This window comes from Ctenopharyngodon idella, chromosome 3, assembly GCF_019924925.1.
Source record: "Ctenopharyngodon idella isolate HZGC_01 chromosome 3, HZGC01, whole genome shotgun sequence".
Classification (NCBI taxonomy): domain Eukaryota; kingdom Metazoa; phylum Chordata; class Actinopteri; order Cypriniformes; family Xenocyprididae; genus Ctenopharyngodon; species Ctenopharyngodon idella.
Window position 1 is genome coordinate 57,482,051 of NC_067222.1, and position 16,308 is coordinate 57,498,358.

The 16,308-nt window shown below is 40.4% G+C and overlaps 1 protein-coding gene across 1 annotated transcript in view; it reads left to right on the top strand.

Annotated features, from left to right (window-relative positions):
* Positions 1 to 16,308, top strand: part of LOC127508903 (uncharacterized) — a 201,129-nt gene that overhangs the window by 13,414 nt on the left and 171,407 nt on the right. The window lies entirely within an intron of this gene.

Below are 16,308 nucleotides of genomic sequence, written 5' to 3' on the forward strand. Positions count from 1 at the left end.
TACCACAAGCTTAACAACAGTTCCGAGGAGTTTTATTGCTATCGATGCGGGGAGAATGGACATTTCTCATCTAAATGTAAAAGTCCTGAAAATTTGAGCAAAGTCATACAGAAACTGATACAATCCCTTCGGAGGGCAAAATGGAGAGACTCAAATTCAGGAGATGTTGATCCGGGGACAGCTAACTGTTCTGTAAAGAGGAGTGTTGTAGAAGTACGGGGAGATAGGCTGATTCCCAAAGGATTAATAGGCCCAACTTCTGTGGTACTGTTGAGGGTTAACGGACATTCATATGATGCCTTACTGGACAGTGGCTCACAGGTGACCATAATATTTGAAGATTGGTACAGACGGTATCTGTCTGACCTCAAAATCCATCCAGTGACTGGATTAGCCATTTGGGGGTTAAGTGAATCCAATTACCCCTATTTGGGCTATGTCATGGTAGATCTGGAGTTTCCAGAAAAAATCAGCAGAACTCATGAAACCATTTCGGTCTTTGCCCTAATCTGCCCAGGACCGTCTAGCCCCGATCGGACTCCTGTTATCTTGGGTACAAATGCCAATCTTTTCAAGTGGTTGGCCCAGCTGTGTAAGGACAGGGCGGGGGTGGACCTTGCTCAGACATTGGGCATTGCTGTAGATACAGCAGCAGAGGACCTGTTGCTAAATACAGCCAAGCTTACCTCTGAGTGTACTACTGCTGAAGATCATGTGGGTAGTGTCATCTGGCAGGGCCCGGGTTCTCTGAACTTACCGGCTGACAGAGACTGTTGTGCCATATGTAGTGTGGAGTTAACTGTGCCGTTGGAAAGTGAGGTTTTGATGGTGGAGGCATCACCATCCGTGACACTGTCCGTAGGGGTATTACTGCAACCGATGGTGGTTTCTAGTAATGGGGTGGAGGTAAACAATTTCACAGTGTTGATACACAGCGAATCTAAGAGAAGCACGGTAATTCCGGCAGGGACAGTTGTGGGACATTTGTATCCAATTGATCCGGTGAAGCCAATGGCAAAAGCTGAGCAGGTTACCGAACAGTTTGACCCCAATCTCATTAACTTTGGTGATTCTCCCATCCCAGAGATTTGGAAGGACAGGCTTCGACAGAAGTTATCACAGCGAGCAGGAGTATTTTCCTTGCATGAGTGGGATTTTGGCTTAGCCAAAGGGGTAGAACATCATATTAGGATGTCAGACTCTACGCCTTTCTGGGAACGGTCGAGAAGGCTAGCTCTGGCAGATGCATTTACAGGACCTTCTGAAAGCTGGGATTATAAAAGAATCCCGAAGCCCGTATGCTTCCCCCATAGTGATAGTTCGCAAAAAGAATGGGAGTGTCAGAATGTGTATCGATTATCGCACTTTGAATAGTCGAACAGCTCCAGACCAATATACCACGCCACGTATTGATGACGCTTTGGACTGTTTAGCTGGGAGTCAATGGTTTTCAGTACTAGATCTCAGAAGCGGTTAAGGCCCCGGTATACTTCAAACGAAATCAAAAAACGAACTGATGTGACGTCATTTTGAACAAAATCAGGCCAAAACGAAGTTCGTTTTGTGTTCTTTTTGGAAGTTCGAAACAGCATGCCAAAGCGAACTTTCAGGAAAAGTTCACTCCAGCTGCAAAACACCTTCGTACTACCATTGGTCAGTGACGATAACGTAATAGGAGGTGTGCGCTGAGGCTCCGCCTTCACTCGTGTGGGACGCGTCTTTGACTCGTTTCGTATGTTTGAGTTTGTCGCGGTAAGATCTCCGCGGTTGAAAACATGAACACACTGGATAGCCGCTTTATAGTACAAAATGAAGTTGTGCTCGTAAAAAAATGAGGCACTAACACTGTTTTTCATGTTTTGATACTGTAAAGCTGCTTGATTTTAAGGAATATATTAAATAAAGTGCTATATGAAGACGTGACGTGACTGGAGTGCTACTTTGCAGAGCTCGTGCTAACATACCCATGTTATGATCAGACGCTTTTCTTATGCTTACTATAATAAATCCTTGCTGTTTTCTCATTTTTGTTTTGTTTTTGTTACTGAGAAGAAAGTGCACGGCACATATTTACCTATTCATTTAAACGTCGATCTCAGCAGTGTGGGCGGCATCAGATGTTCGTTTACAGTATATCGCTGGTCACGCATTTCGAACTTCGTTTTACCCCTAAATGAAGAACGAAAAAGAACTTCATTTGAAGTATACCGGGGCCTTTACTACCAAATTGCTATGGCCCCAGAGGATAAAGAGAAAACCGCTTTTATATGTCCCCTGGGGTTTTATCAATTTGAGAGGATGCCTCAGGGTGTCACCGGGGCCCCAGCAACCTTCCAAAGATTGATGGAGAAAGCAGTGGGAGATATGAACCTTCTTCAGGTTTTGGTCTATCTTGATGATCTCATCGTCTTTGGAAGGTCTTTGGAAGGTCTTTGGAAGAGCATGAGGAGCGGCTCTTTAGGGTTTTGGACAGGCTGGAGGAGGTCGGGCTGAAAATCTCATTAGACAAATGTCAGTTTTGTCAAGCCAAAGTGAGATATGTTGGGCATATCGTGTCTGCGGAAGGCATTGCCACCGACCCGGACAAGGTTAGTGCTGTCACAAACTGGCCTCAGCCTGTAGACCTGAAGTCTTTGAGATCCTTTTTAGGGTTCTATGCGAGAATTGTTAAACCCCTTACAGAGCTCACTAAGGGATATGCCCCCACACAGCAAAAAAAGAAAGCTGAGGCACATAAATCCAATACTTACCTGAAGGAGTCAGAACCTTTTGGCGACCGGTGGACCCCATCTTGTACTGAGGCATTTCATCAAATTATTCTGTGTCTGACTACCGCACCCATCCTGGCTTTCGCCAATCCGAGTAAACCCTATGTGTTGCATGTCGATGCTAGCTTAGATGGGTTGGGAGCTGTTTTATATCAAGAACATCCCTCTGGTCTGCATCCAGTGGCATTTGCTAGTCGGAAGCTGAGTAATTCTGAACAGAAGTATCCCATCCACCAGCTAGAGTTCCTGGCACTGAAGTGGGCTATCGTGGACAAGTTTCAAGATTATCTGTATGGAGCTAAATTTACAGTCCGATATTAATCCACTCACCTACGTGCTTACCACTGCAAAGTTAAATGCCACGTGACATCGCTGGTTGGCTTCCCTAACCACGTATGATTTTGATGTGCAGTATCGACCCGGGAAAACCAGTGTTGATGCTGATTTATTGTCTCACAGAGGAGTTGAGATCAGATCAATATGCCAGAGGGTTGGTGCAGTCATTTCCTCTGATGGTTCACCTAGATATGTTGAGCAATTTGGAGCCTCCCCAGAATGCATTCCTAAAGTCTTTGCATTTCCTACCTGAGTTGCAATTCTATGGAGCAGAAGTCACGTGCTGAGTTGATCCATGCACAAAAGAATGATGCTACCTTAGGTCCTGTAATTTCTGCATTGGAAGATGGAAAATGGCCTGTTGAAGTAGAAGGAAAGTCAGAGTTAGGACTGATGAAGCGAGAGATAGGACGGTTAGTCATGAAGGAGGGACTACTTTATAGAAGTAATAAAACATCTTCTGGTAAAGAGACTTGGCAGTTGGTGTTGCCATCGAAATTCAGAGAGACTGTGCTGAGATCATTACATGATGATATGGGTCATTTGGGGGTGGAACGCACTGGTGACCTGGTGAGGAATCGGTTCTTCTGGCCTAAGATGGCTCAAGATGTTGAGCAGTATATCAAGAATTGTGGACAGTGTGTTACATACAAAACTCCTTGCAAGAAGTCTGCTCCTATATATATCAAATTGCCGGTAATGGAATTCTAGATCTTGTCTGTATCGATTTCTTGTCGATGGAGCCTGACTCCAAGGGGATCAGTAATATACTAGTGGTTACTGATCATTTTACTAGATACGCACAGGCCTTTCCGTCCAAAAATCAAACCGCTCTCACTGTTGCCAAAATTCTAGTGGACAAATATTTTGTTCACTATGGCCCCATTTACACCGCATGGTTCCAGTGACCCAATTCTGTTTTTTTCCTCTCATGTGGCACAGATCGGATATGACATGTGAACGTGTAAGCAGGAAAAAAACGCATGAATTCCAAAATTCTCAGATCGGATTCAGGCCTCACTCATATGTGGTAATGAATCGGGTATGATTCAGATACGTGCATTTGCGTCTGCCATGTAAGCGGTCAAATCAGATATTTCCCAGTAAATGCGAGTCGTATGTCATTGAAAAAGGGACAGAGGCAAATGACGTCAACTCAGGTGGACATGAACTGCAATCACATGATACTAATGGCGGGGGCGCGATGGAAGACGAAAGCACGACACAGTGGAGTAATGCGGAGGTTTCATGTCTTTTAAGCCTTTGGAGACGCGGATTTAAGCGCTCGTGGCTTCAGTGCCAACAAAAGATCAAAAGCCTAAAATGCAAGTACAAAACAGTGAAAGACCACAATAACAAAAGTGGCAATGGCCGTATTACTTTTCCATTTTATGATCAAATGGACGCCATATTAGGGGACAAGCTGAGCTGCCAACCACCTCAAATACTGGATAGTTTCAGAGAAGATGATGTCGCGTCATCACTGGACTTTGAAGAGCCGGAGAACATTAACGTTACAGGTAAGGATAAACTTATTTTTTTTCTTATATATTAGCAAAAGTTCTTTCAGCAATCACCAGATTAAAAAAGTTTATATATTATTTTAGGATACAGCATTCGATACAAGGGTGTATGATATGACCGGCTACCTAGCTATAATCATTACAAAGTATGATACCTAACATGACTTTCTAATTTGATGAATGCTACAATAGTGTAGATAATATGCAATAGGCTAGTACTTCAGTTGTCTATTATATTACATTGTTTATCATACACTGACTTAACTGTTAGTAATACTACTAATACTAGTAATTTCTAATATCTTTAGTTCATATCAGCCACAATTTATTACATGTCAACATTTGTCCCTAAACAGATGATCCCCCTGACAGGCCACAGACGGCCTTGAGTGAGAGCAGTGGTTCATCCAACACTTCATTCAATGAGACCGCCTCATCCAGTGTGAGCACCAGAGAAGTCTCTACAAGGGCCTCAACACCAACACCTGGTTCAAACCAACAGGAGCGTAATTTAACAGGTAGAATTAATAGTCATTTGTATTAATGTAATGTTTGGTTACAAATAGGTAATTTCATCCTTTCAAGGTGTAAATGACATCCTTTTTCCCAAAAATAAATATTAGAGCAAGACGGTTAAAATTATATTGGTGCACACTCATAGTGCAGTAAATCATATTGTACTCAATAAACAAATTGCTCATTATGTAAAAACTGTCTTTTTACAGGTGCACCTGCCACACGTAGGAAGCGAAAAAATAAGATAGAATCCACAATGGATATTTTTGCAAAGAACATCAAAGAAGCCCTCAGCCAGGCAGATGATAGTGAGCTACAGCTGAAACTTCAGGCAGCCCAGCACGCCCACGAATTAAAAATGTTTACAAAGTTTCTTGCAGGAAGACAACCGTACCAGCCACACCCTCACCCAGGCCATGCCACCGGTCAAGCTATTACCCAGATCAGGTTAACCCACCTAGGTTTCTCATTATTTGAGAGAAAAACACGATACACGAGTAAAGACAGTGAAAAAACAAATGAGACAAAACGCAAGTTAATACCACACACACACACACACACATATCTGTCCTTACCAGTATTTGTGGTCCATAACTGCTTGTAAGATCACTGAATGCCACCCTTTGTGATTGAAATAATCTTAGTGGTTCTCAGGTGGAGCGATGATCGGGATATGACTCCCGTCAATAGCACCGGCACACTGAGAAGGATGGTTTGGAGCTCCTCACCTTCTGGCAGCTTGATGTACTCGCGCATCATCTCATCTCGTACGGCATGTGAAAACTCCCGGACTATTAGGCATACTGATGCATCACTTATGCCAAACAGATGTGCCAGTGTTCTATAACCAGCTCCTGTCGCAAGCCACCATAATCCAACTCCAACGCGCTTCTGCACTGAGATTGCCTGGCGAAAAGTTGTGTCCTCGTGAGAAAGCCTCGGTGACAACCGCTCACACAACATATCAAAAGTTTCTCGTTTCATACGGAAGTTGCTGACCCACTGTTCCTGGCCCCAGGTTCCAACAACTCGATCCCACCAATCTTGAGTCCTTTGCTGCATCCACACATCCCTCTGAACCAATGTTGCAGCGATAATCGCAAAATTTGCCCAGGCTGCAACAAGGGCTCTCCTCATTTTTCTCTGCCTTGTGAGAGCATTCAGAGCAATGTTTTGCTGACCTTTAAGGATAGTGCGGAAAGCAAAACATTGAATAATCATTTCGTCTGCATCTGTTACACTGTTTCCCCAGTGTAAATGCAAATATCGGATACGGGTCGCTTTTAAAAGATGATGTAAGCGGGTCTTCAAAAAAATCGGATATAGTCACCAAATCAGAATTGTGCATCAAGACCTGCAGTGTAAATGCGGCCTACGGTTTGCCAGCTAGAATTCATTCAGACCAGGGGCGGGATTTCGAAAGCAAACTGATTAAAGTGCTCCTGAGTCTGTTGGGTATACGGAAATCTCGCACCACTCCCTATCACCCTCAGGGTGACTCCCAACCCAAGCGTTTTAATCGCACCCTACTTTCTATGCTGGGAACATTGGGACAGGAGAAAAGACAGCAATGGAGTCAACATGTAGGTCGTGTAGTACACGCTTATAATAGCATCAAGTCTGACGCTATGGGATTTTCTCCTTATTACCTAATGTTCGGGAGGGAAGCGAGACTCCCTGTTGATGTGTGCTTTCCCATTTCCTCTGATGGGCAAGAGGAGAGACAGCATCCACAGTATGTGACAAAACTGAAACGTGATTTGCAGGAAGCATATCAGCTGGCATCGAACGCAGCTGATAAAGTGCACCAACGTAAAAAAAGGATTACAATAGTAAGGTGAGGTTTCAGAACCTAGCCGTTGGTGATTGAGTGTTGCTCCGAAATCTTGGGTTGAGGGGTAAGCACAAACTCCAGAGCCGCTGGAGTCCTATATCCCATGTTGTTGTAGGAAAAATGCCTCACTTACCTGTTTACAAGGTGAAACCGGAGCAGGGCCAGGGAGGAGTGAGGTCTCTCCATCGTGATAACCTCCTACCCATTGGGCAATGGGTAAGGATGCCGGAGAGTACAGTTGATGTTGAACCGCTGAAAGGAGTGAAAACATGGTCACAATTAGAAAAAAGACACAAGAGAACACAAAGGCAAACAGAATCCTTACCTGAGTTGTCAAAATCTTCTGAGTCAGAGGGTGAAAGACCAGACTGCCATTTTAGGGCCTGCATTGATCATTTATTGCAGAACAGGGTGTCATGAGAAAGATCTTTTACCTTAAGTCCAGAAGAGCTGGATGATCAAAGCCTAGATGATAATGATCCAAGTGTGGAAGAAGATCAGATTTCTTTAGATTGTCCTGATGAGGAAATAAGATAGTTCATCCTCTTCTAGTTTGTTCCTATTCTAAGTTAAATGTCTGATGAGGACATCTAGACAATTAAAAAGGGGGAGGGTGTAACCCAATGGAAAAATGTGGTTTAAATTTCTTTTGTCAATTTCTTTATTCATTGTTTATTTGTTATGATTGGTATTATATGTTAAAACCTTCAATTATTAAGTGTAAATGTGTTTAGTTTGTTTTATTTTTATTTCTTACCTTGTGTTTGGCCAATCGAATGTCCAGGGCAGAGGTGAAGGGGAGGAGCTAGGGAAGAGAAGGAAGAAGGTGTATGAGAAAGAACGTGACAGCGTGAGCTGGTGAACTGTATATTGCACGAATAGATTTGTGTGTTGAAATTATAGATTAGTGGTTTTCAAAACGAAAGCCGAGTAACTAATTTATAATGTGAAAGGGGAGAGGGGACTTTAAAACAAAGTTTCTACAATTTCTCCCTATTTCAGGAGTTCGTGTGGACAAGCAGCTCGTGCGTTCTGATCAGATCCTCTGTTAGCATGATCTAACCCAGTGAATGCGCAAGGCAGAGTGTTGCGCAGAGACTATAAATCTATTTACCGACGAACGAGGATAGCGCGAAGAACTTGGGTAAATTTGGTTTTATATTCGCACATTCGGACTTCCGCATAGGCTACAATAACTTTGTACACTACATTGGACATTCAGTGGACGTTCGCAAGTAAGTATGCCATTAAAATAATACTTGCCCATTTTGATCGATTGTGAAAAATGTTGTAGGGTTACAATCGTTGGTTGTAAATATCATGTCGCTGTTTAGAATTTGCAAACATTAACTTTATTGCACATTATTAGAACGTTCTTAAACGCGGAAGTCCGAATGTGCGAATATAAAACCAACTTTACCCAAGTGAGGAACTCGTGAGGACATCGGATAGTGCTCTGAGTTACCCGGCAACGCTCGGAGTTCCGCTGGAGGCGAGGGATTTCTCTGGTCGTTGTCATTGAGTCATCGATTGTCTGTGCAAGTGAGGAGGCCTGTTCAACTAGATCGAAGCAACTATTTCACTATCATCGCTCCGATTCATGAACGTCATTGCTCTCCTCATCATCTACAGGAACGGCGGTTGATTGGTTGATTGGTTTGAGTCACCTGGAGGTAGTTTGTTTATTTATTTTTTTTGTCTGAATGGAACAGATCTTCATTTATGGGCCCCAACGAGGTTGAAATGGTTATAAAGACTATGGGTTTCACTATTATTTGAAGAGTTTAATACCCGTATATGTGAAACTGTAGTGTTTATTTTCTACAGTGCTTTTGTGAACAGAAACACATTTTTTTCATTTTAAATATTTCACTTTTAATACATCCTATTTTGATCTACTAAATTTTCTGAGTGATTTACTTTGATTCTTTTGAATAGAGGTGAATAACATAATTTATTCATTACTATATTTATTAGTTGCAGTTGATAAAAATAGCATTACTTTTGTTATACTTTAATAGAAGTTAGGAAACCTGAGGAGAATACCATTTAACGGTAAATAATTTATTTGACTTGAACTCAGGGCGCTGTCTCTTTCACAGAGTCAAAAGAGCGCTACATTAGCATCTGTGCGTCTGGGGTTTTATGTGTCGTAATTGCGTAAGCAATATCTCGTGATTGGCTTCCTGGATTTTGCAGACTCATTTTAATCATGAGAATTTGCTGTAAATAATTATGTCAATTTCTCCGATTCCACAATCGGAACATGTTTCACGAAGTTACGAGCCTAAACGTGACATAAATGCTGCATCGGTTTATTATTTACATATAGGTCTTGCGAAGTTTCACGTACCCTCGGGCGGTACACTCCATTTTAGAGTGATGACTCAGCTCTCGTTAAGAGTTGAACAAAATGTTTGGATGCATTAAAAAGCTTAGTGTCTAAGCTGTGTTATTCCTGTCAGTGGTTGCTTAGTGAATTTTTTCACGGGGGTGGTGTCCTGCCAGCGGGACACTTCGGGCTTAAAGGATAAGCCAGGTGAGGGGAAAGTTGATCCTGGAAAGCCATTGTTATGCAGATTTTAGCTCCAACCTGAAGCTAATCAAGGTCTTCAGGATTACTAAAGTTACAGGCAGGTGAGTGTTTTTTTTTTTTTTTAAGGGTTGAAGCTAAACTCTGCAGGACAATGGCCCTCCAGGATCAACGTTCCCCACCCCTGATTTAAGCCATTAGTTGATAACTGTGCGTTAATAAGCCATATGTGGTGGAGGGAAATATGCCACTGCCTTGTGGGCAGACTGAGTGAGCAACAGGATCCTAGTCCTCCCACCCAATGCTTTTCGTCTTGGTACAACTATTAGTTGTATGTGGTGCCTACTGTGTTGCAATGTGTAAAAGCTCAAGATGTGGTGAGCTGGGCTTCAGGATTCAATCAATACACGGCAGCCACCTGAAGTGTATGTGTGTGCAGAAAACTCAGGGCTAAGTGTTGTTGTCTGCAAAACCTGCCCTCCCCAGATTTAACAGGATAGATAAGCTAGGTATGCTCAATCATCACTTAATCTCATTAACTCCAACACTGCTTCAATGGTGCTTTAACTTAGTTGTGTGCACACACATGAACACTAAGCAGTGTTAATTAACCTGGGCATTTTTCTGCGTACTATTACATAAATCTTATCCATTTCATTTACGTATGACTGACAAATATGAATCACATTAAGTTTATTAGTTTGTTAAAATTATGTAATCCAAATGGATGGAAAATTGGAATGTAATTCAATTACATAAAACTCAAATTTAGACCAAAATATTTTTTTGAGTGTAGTTTGGAAATAAACTTGTTTATTATTCAGAATGCACATTTGGAAGGGAACATTTCAGCAGGTTGAAGATATGAGATGTAAACATCCTCAGTTTCGAAAGGCCTACTACAAACGAACGTACTCCCATGTATAATTGTAGAAGAAGGACATTCATTCCGTCGTACCAGTTTCACCCATGCTTTCCTCAAATCTTTTTGTCAGTAAATTGTGAAAACGGAGGTAAGGGTATCGTTGTTTAGAATTAGAGCAGCCGGATCGCTGCATAACACCGGCAAAAGGATTCAGCCATTAGTTTTGATTGTGTTGCAATGGGACCGAAAGTAGCGACACACTGTTTCACTTACCGGATATAGGAATTGTGATAAAGGCCTTGTCGCTTCATAACATTAAGGTTGAACCACTGTAGTCACATGGACTATTTTAGAGATGAAGATTAGCCTCTGTTTAGGCAGGGAAGATTAGCATCACATGCTAATATTTGTTATCCTGTTTAGGCAGGGAAGAATTAACGTAAAGTGCTAATAATTTGTGTATCCTCTGTTCTGTGGGAAGGTTAACCTTCGATCTGTGTTAACAAATTTACAAGTTTACCCTCTGCTTTGCCAGGGAAATTTGAAAACGTGTATTAGCCACTAGGTTACCCTCTGTTTTGTCAGAGAAGTGTTGGAAGTGTCCTGTTGTGACAAAAAGACATTACAATATGGTGAGAAGGAATGCTAAGCTGATTCCAACAACTGAGAAAGGTGGACTAGCTACACCTTTATGGACAGACAGTGAGTTCAAATCATTGTTAGGAAAGCACATGGACTCAATAGTTACTGAGTCAGTCAGATTGGATTTGACAAAGAAATTTGTTATTGACCCAGAAAAAGTATGGTCAATTGAAGAATGCAGAAAAGTACTTGGCATGTATCAGAAAGAAAAACATGAAAGGCATTATCTGTTGCCACAGAGAATTCACCTTATCCTTAGCACATGAACAAGCTCAGTTTATTGCTAAGTTAAAAGAGCAGAACAAACAGTTGCACACTCAAGTGTCCTGTCTCATGAAAAAGGTGGGCCTTAACAAACCTCAACCAAATGTGACCCAAAAGACCAACAGTCAGATGAAAGCTATCCTGACTTAGAGTCTTTCTGTAGACTAGAGGGCAATAGCAATACTGGATTTATGGATAAAGATGTAAATGCAGTTGAAGTGTATGGAGCAAGACAAAAGGCTCAGAGTAGGGTAAAAGGGGTTGACACAGTTACATCTGTAACCCCCATACTGCAGTTACAAGCAGTCAGTACCGCTCTAGGTCCTGAAGACATAGAAGGACTTGCTGAGAGTTTGCCATCAGTGCATAGACATTTTTCTGAGTTTAGGACAGAGTTGTCCAGGAAAATGAAGCTCTATGATATGTCCCTAGCTGAAGTCACCCAGCTAATGTCACAAATCCTGACAGAGTCAGAATTCAGTGATTTTGCTGAAAGTGCTGTAAATAATTCTGAGTTTCAGCATTCCAGCAAAGGTGAATTGAGAGAAGGAGTTCTGAGAGTGTTACAGAACCTTGTTGGACCAAAGGTGGACTGGTCAAAGATCACTAGTTGTGTACAGAAGAAGGATGAAACTGTAAGTGAGTACACTGAAAGATTTTGTCAGTCAGCTGCAGCATACAGTGGAATAGCAGACACTACAGAGAAGGTGTTAGAGGATAATTGAGCGCTAGCTCGCACATGGTTTGATGGTCTTGTATCAGAATATGCACTGCCTTTCTTAGACCTCACATGGTCCAATGGAACTCTGCAAAACAACATGGACAGGTTAGCTACTTGGGAAAGAGATTCTGATATCAAGGCAAGGGTAAAGATTGCAGCAGCATCCTTTAAGGTCAACATAGAGAATCGACAGATACGCAAATGTCCTAAGAGAGAGGGCAGTTGTCATTACTGTGGTAAACCTGGACATTGGATGAAAGAGTGTAGAAAAAACAAAAAGACATTTAGAGAAAGGAACAGCTTTACTCAGCTCCTACTCAGGCTACTTGCTACATTGAAACTGCCCCTCCCCTCTACTCCAAACTCTTGGAGCAACAGCTTGTTAAAGTGCTATGACTGATGTTTCATTGGATGATGGAGATGTAGAACAGTAAAGTTTGCAAATTAACTACAGGGAGAGAATAGGACACAACAGACCAGTGAGGAGCCAAGGGAAGAACCGAAGTGTAACAGGCCTCAGGGGCCAACCCTGTGGTGAAGACATCCTCATAGGTTTCCCCCTCTCAGTTTATCCCCACCTTACTGGTCTATAGGTGTCAAATTGATTAAGACTAGGTTAAGAACAAGAACAACAAAACCACTAAACGATCACTAGAAGTATATTATGATAAGAGTTAGACATAAAAACTATATGATCACCAGAAGTTTACTGTGTTAATTTAGATGTAAACTATACCACTGTATGATCAACAGACAAATGAAAGAATGAAGTCTATGCATGAATACTGCTGGTCTGCTGTTTCTTTGTTTTCTTGATTTGCAGGTATGTGCATATGACATGACGGTTCAAAAGTGGCACCCTGGTGTAAAGCATCACCTCAGACATCCATGAATGATCTTCATGACGACAGAGAATCACAACAGAAACGACAGAATCATCTGAGCAGCTTGGAACAATGTTGGAAATGGACTCTACAGGAAACAGACCCCACAGTGATTCAGGCGCCATTGATTTTTGGGACTTTCACACTTAGGATACATGGTTTTCTGTGTCATCATGTAGTTCATATAACACCCTGCGTTGTATATGTGTGTCAACAGTTTCCTTAAGTAAAAAAAAAAACACTTATGTAAATGTTGGACACGACACAGAATAAGATGTATGTGCCTGAAACTTGCAAGTTGCATGACTGGAAAATGGGACCTATGTTAACAAACATAGGTTATAGAAGGGATTTAAGAAGGTTTAAATTTGTATTATGTGAGAGTTATTAGAACTCTCAAAGGGGGGACTGTGGGATTACAAATTTAAGAAACGCTCACAGGTTAATTGATATTGAGTATTAACTGAAGTAAAACAAAACGTTGGTGTTTTATTATCTCTGTCAACTAAACAAGTCACAGAATCATTGTGTGTCCGTCTCACAGCCAAAGCGCGAAAACAGTTTGAATCTGGCAGTTATGTGATGTCGCTGAACATACTAAATCCCATATGTGGGACCGTACCGCTCAAAGGGTTAATAACTGGAAAATGAGATTTTGACCAATTTCTCATTTTTCATTTGTGATTTATAAATCAGTTTATGGCTTTGATATTTCATTCGCCACTTTATAAGCTTTTGAAATGAAAAAAGTTTATATAATATGAATAAAAGTAAAATGTTTTCTGTATGATGAATGGGCATCAAGAATCCTTGATAAGACTTCCGGTTTGGTAATGCGGCGTTAGGACGCACGGTGTCTAAGTTCCGGATTGTTTAATGTAAACCTTTCATAATATACCCTATTTTTTCAGTACATCAAACTCATTACATCCGTTTTTCATGTTTGAAACACCCCGTCTACGGAATTTATACTCAAAATGAGCAAGTCTTTTAAATATCTCTCTGGAACCAATCCGGTTCCAGAGAGACAACACAGGCAGCAACCATCAGCGAAATGGAATTGGGTCTCTCAGACCATAGTGAACGAGTAACTCAGCTCGAGCAAGATGTCCCTAGTGAAAAATAAATATACTAAAATCTATTTGAAATACATTTATTTTATGCTAAGTGTACTACAATTGCATTTACATTTCACTGTAACTGTAACTGCTGAAGCTAAACCTTGACCCCCATTGACCTGCCCCAACGTCCTATTTGTTGAACCAATGATTGATATGTTTTGAACACGCCATAAAGCCAATGCCATCACATTCACCAACAATCGGTTTTGCTGTACTTTTGCTAAACAACCGAACTCGCTGGAGCACACACTATTGGGAATCTGTGTTGCAGAGTTTGGCACATTTGTCAGAAGGAAACTTTAGAGTCTAGAAAGTCATTGTAGCTAAAGACACAAATCTCATCATGTATTTCAAATCCGAGAATGATCAAATTATTTTTAGATGATGCTATATAATTTTTTTAGATGAGACTTTCTTTTTGTGTAAACCACAGAAAACATGAGGTATGAACTGAAACATCTAGTTTGTTTCTGCTAATTGGCTGTAAGGGCAGAATTTTCAAATCCAACTTTTGCCTACAGCTCAGACGTAACCATGAGAAATTTGCTAATAAAATGATTTCATTTGTTACATTTTTGCTTCAGTAATTTATTTTTGTTGAATACTATGTTGACCTGTTATGATTAAATGTCCAATTCAATGAGCAGTATTTGAGTTCTACTTGTTTAGTATAAAAAATAGCATTGGCCTAGATAAAAGTTTACAGGAAATGTGTTTTGAGTTGCAAAAAATAATGATAAGTCAGTTTTATAATTATGACCTTTACTTTTTTTAATAATTTGCTCACACTTTGAATATCAGGTAGGCTATTGTTTAATTTAATTCAATAGCACTTTTCACAATTTTGCATGGTTGCAAACACATATACATACATATAGAAAGAAGTTACATAAGTAAATATTTGTAATTATGACAAATAAAGAAAACAACATATAGTCAGTTTGAAATCGTGAAAGAAATTCACGTACCTGATCATAAGTTTTATTACATTTGTGTGTTTCTAATATACTTAAACGCACCTACTGTAATACACTTTTCCCATTAATGCTACTTTAATGGCCCTTATTTGCACTTTAAAATATGGACTGCAGTTAATTAAATTAAATTAAATTTATTAATTAAATTTATTAAACTGATTTTTGTCAGTTTTTGTCAGGAGCAGTTGTGGTGCAGTGAGAGTTGAAGCGCGCAGAGACAATCGGCAGAGGAATGTTACGGATGATTATATTTCATCCGCACACACGGAAACACAAGCAGTTCTGCACGTTCACATTTTTCCACCAATGAACGGAACTGTCTGTGTTTTAGTGCATGCACAAGAATAAAACTAATGTGCCGGTTTATGAAATTGCTTCATGTTGCGTTAATGACAGATCATGTCAGGTAAAAGGGAAACAAAACATTCTTAATAATGAATGTTGCATCTGCTGGTTTTATTTCTTCAACAGCTTAAAGTTTAATGCACGTTCGTGTTGTATAGCAACAGGTCATTTCACGTTTATTTCCAGCCCGTACTGCTTCCTGCGTTCAATATACATATAAATCTGTTCCCATTGTCTCACTGATGTTCACTGGATAAGTAAGTTACTGGTATACTGGGGCTGTCTGTAAAAAGCATATTCTGAAGCTGTAACTTTATTTATAAAGATTACTTTATTGTAGCCTATTTGAAGCACACTATAATGATGCCATTAGCACACTTAAAGTTAACTTGGAATGCCATTGCAATGTGTTTTAAAATCACTAAAAGTTTGTTATCAGTATAATGTTAATGTATGTTCAACACTCTTACAGTGTAATTGAATTGCAATTCTAATGTCACCAAAACACATTTAAAGTTTATGCTGAGTGAATTCTGCATTTCAAAACTTAAATACAAGAGTATATTTAAAGTGTACTTAAGTATACTTGGAATTGTTCCACTTTAACACAAACAAGTATATTTAATACAACTTTAGTTGAACTTCAGCACTGCTTTTGGACAAATAAAATGCATTTAGTACAAAATTAGTTGTTCCAATTTAGCAGACTTTAAGTGTACCAATTTATAGCGTGTCACAAGTACATTTAGTTATACTAAAGTACATATAAATAAATTGTGCTTAAGTATACTATTTTTTCACTAGGGTAGACTCACCTTGTTTTTCCTTTTTGATTTCCTCAATCTCAGCTTCACTCTTAGCAAGTCTGATTTCCAGATCTTGTAGCTGCTTCAGTACATCTGTGCATATTTTCAAAGGACAAGTCGATTCTGAGTCGGCAGGTTCTGTCGCGAATATGACATTCGGAGCGAATACAAGA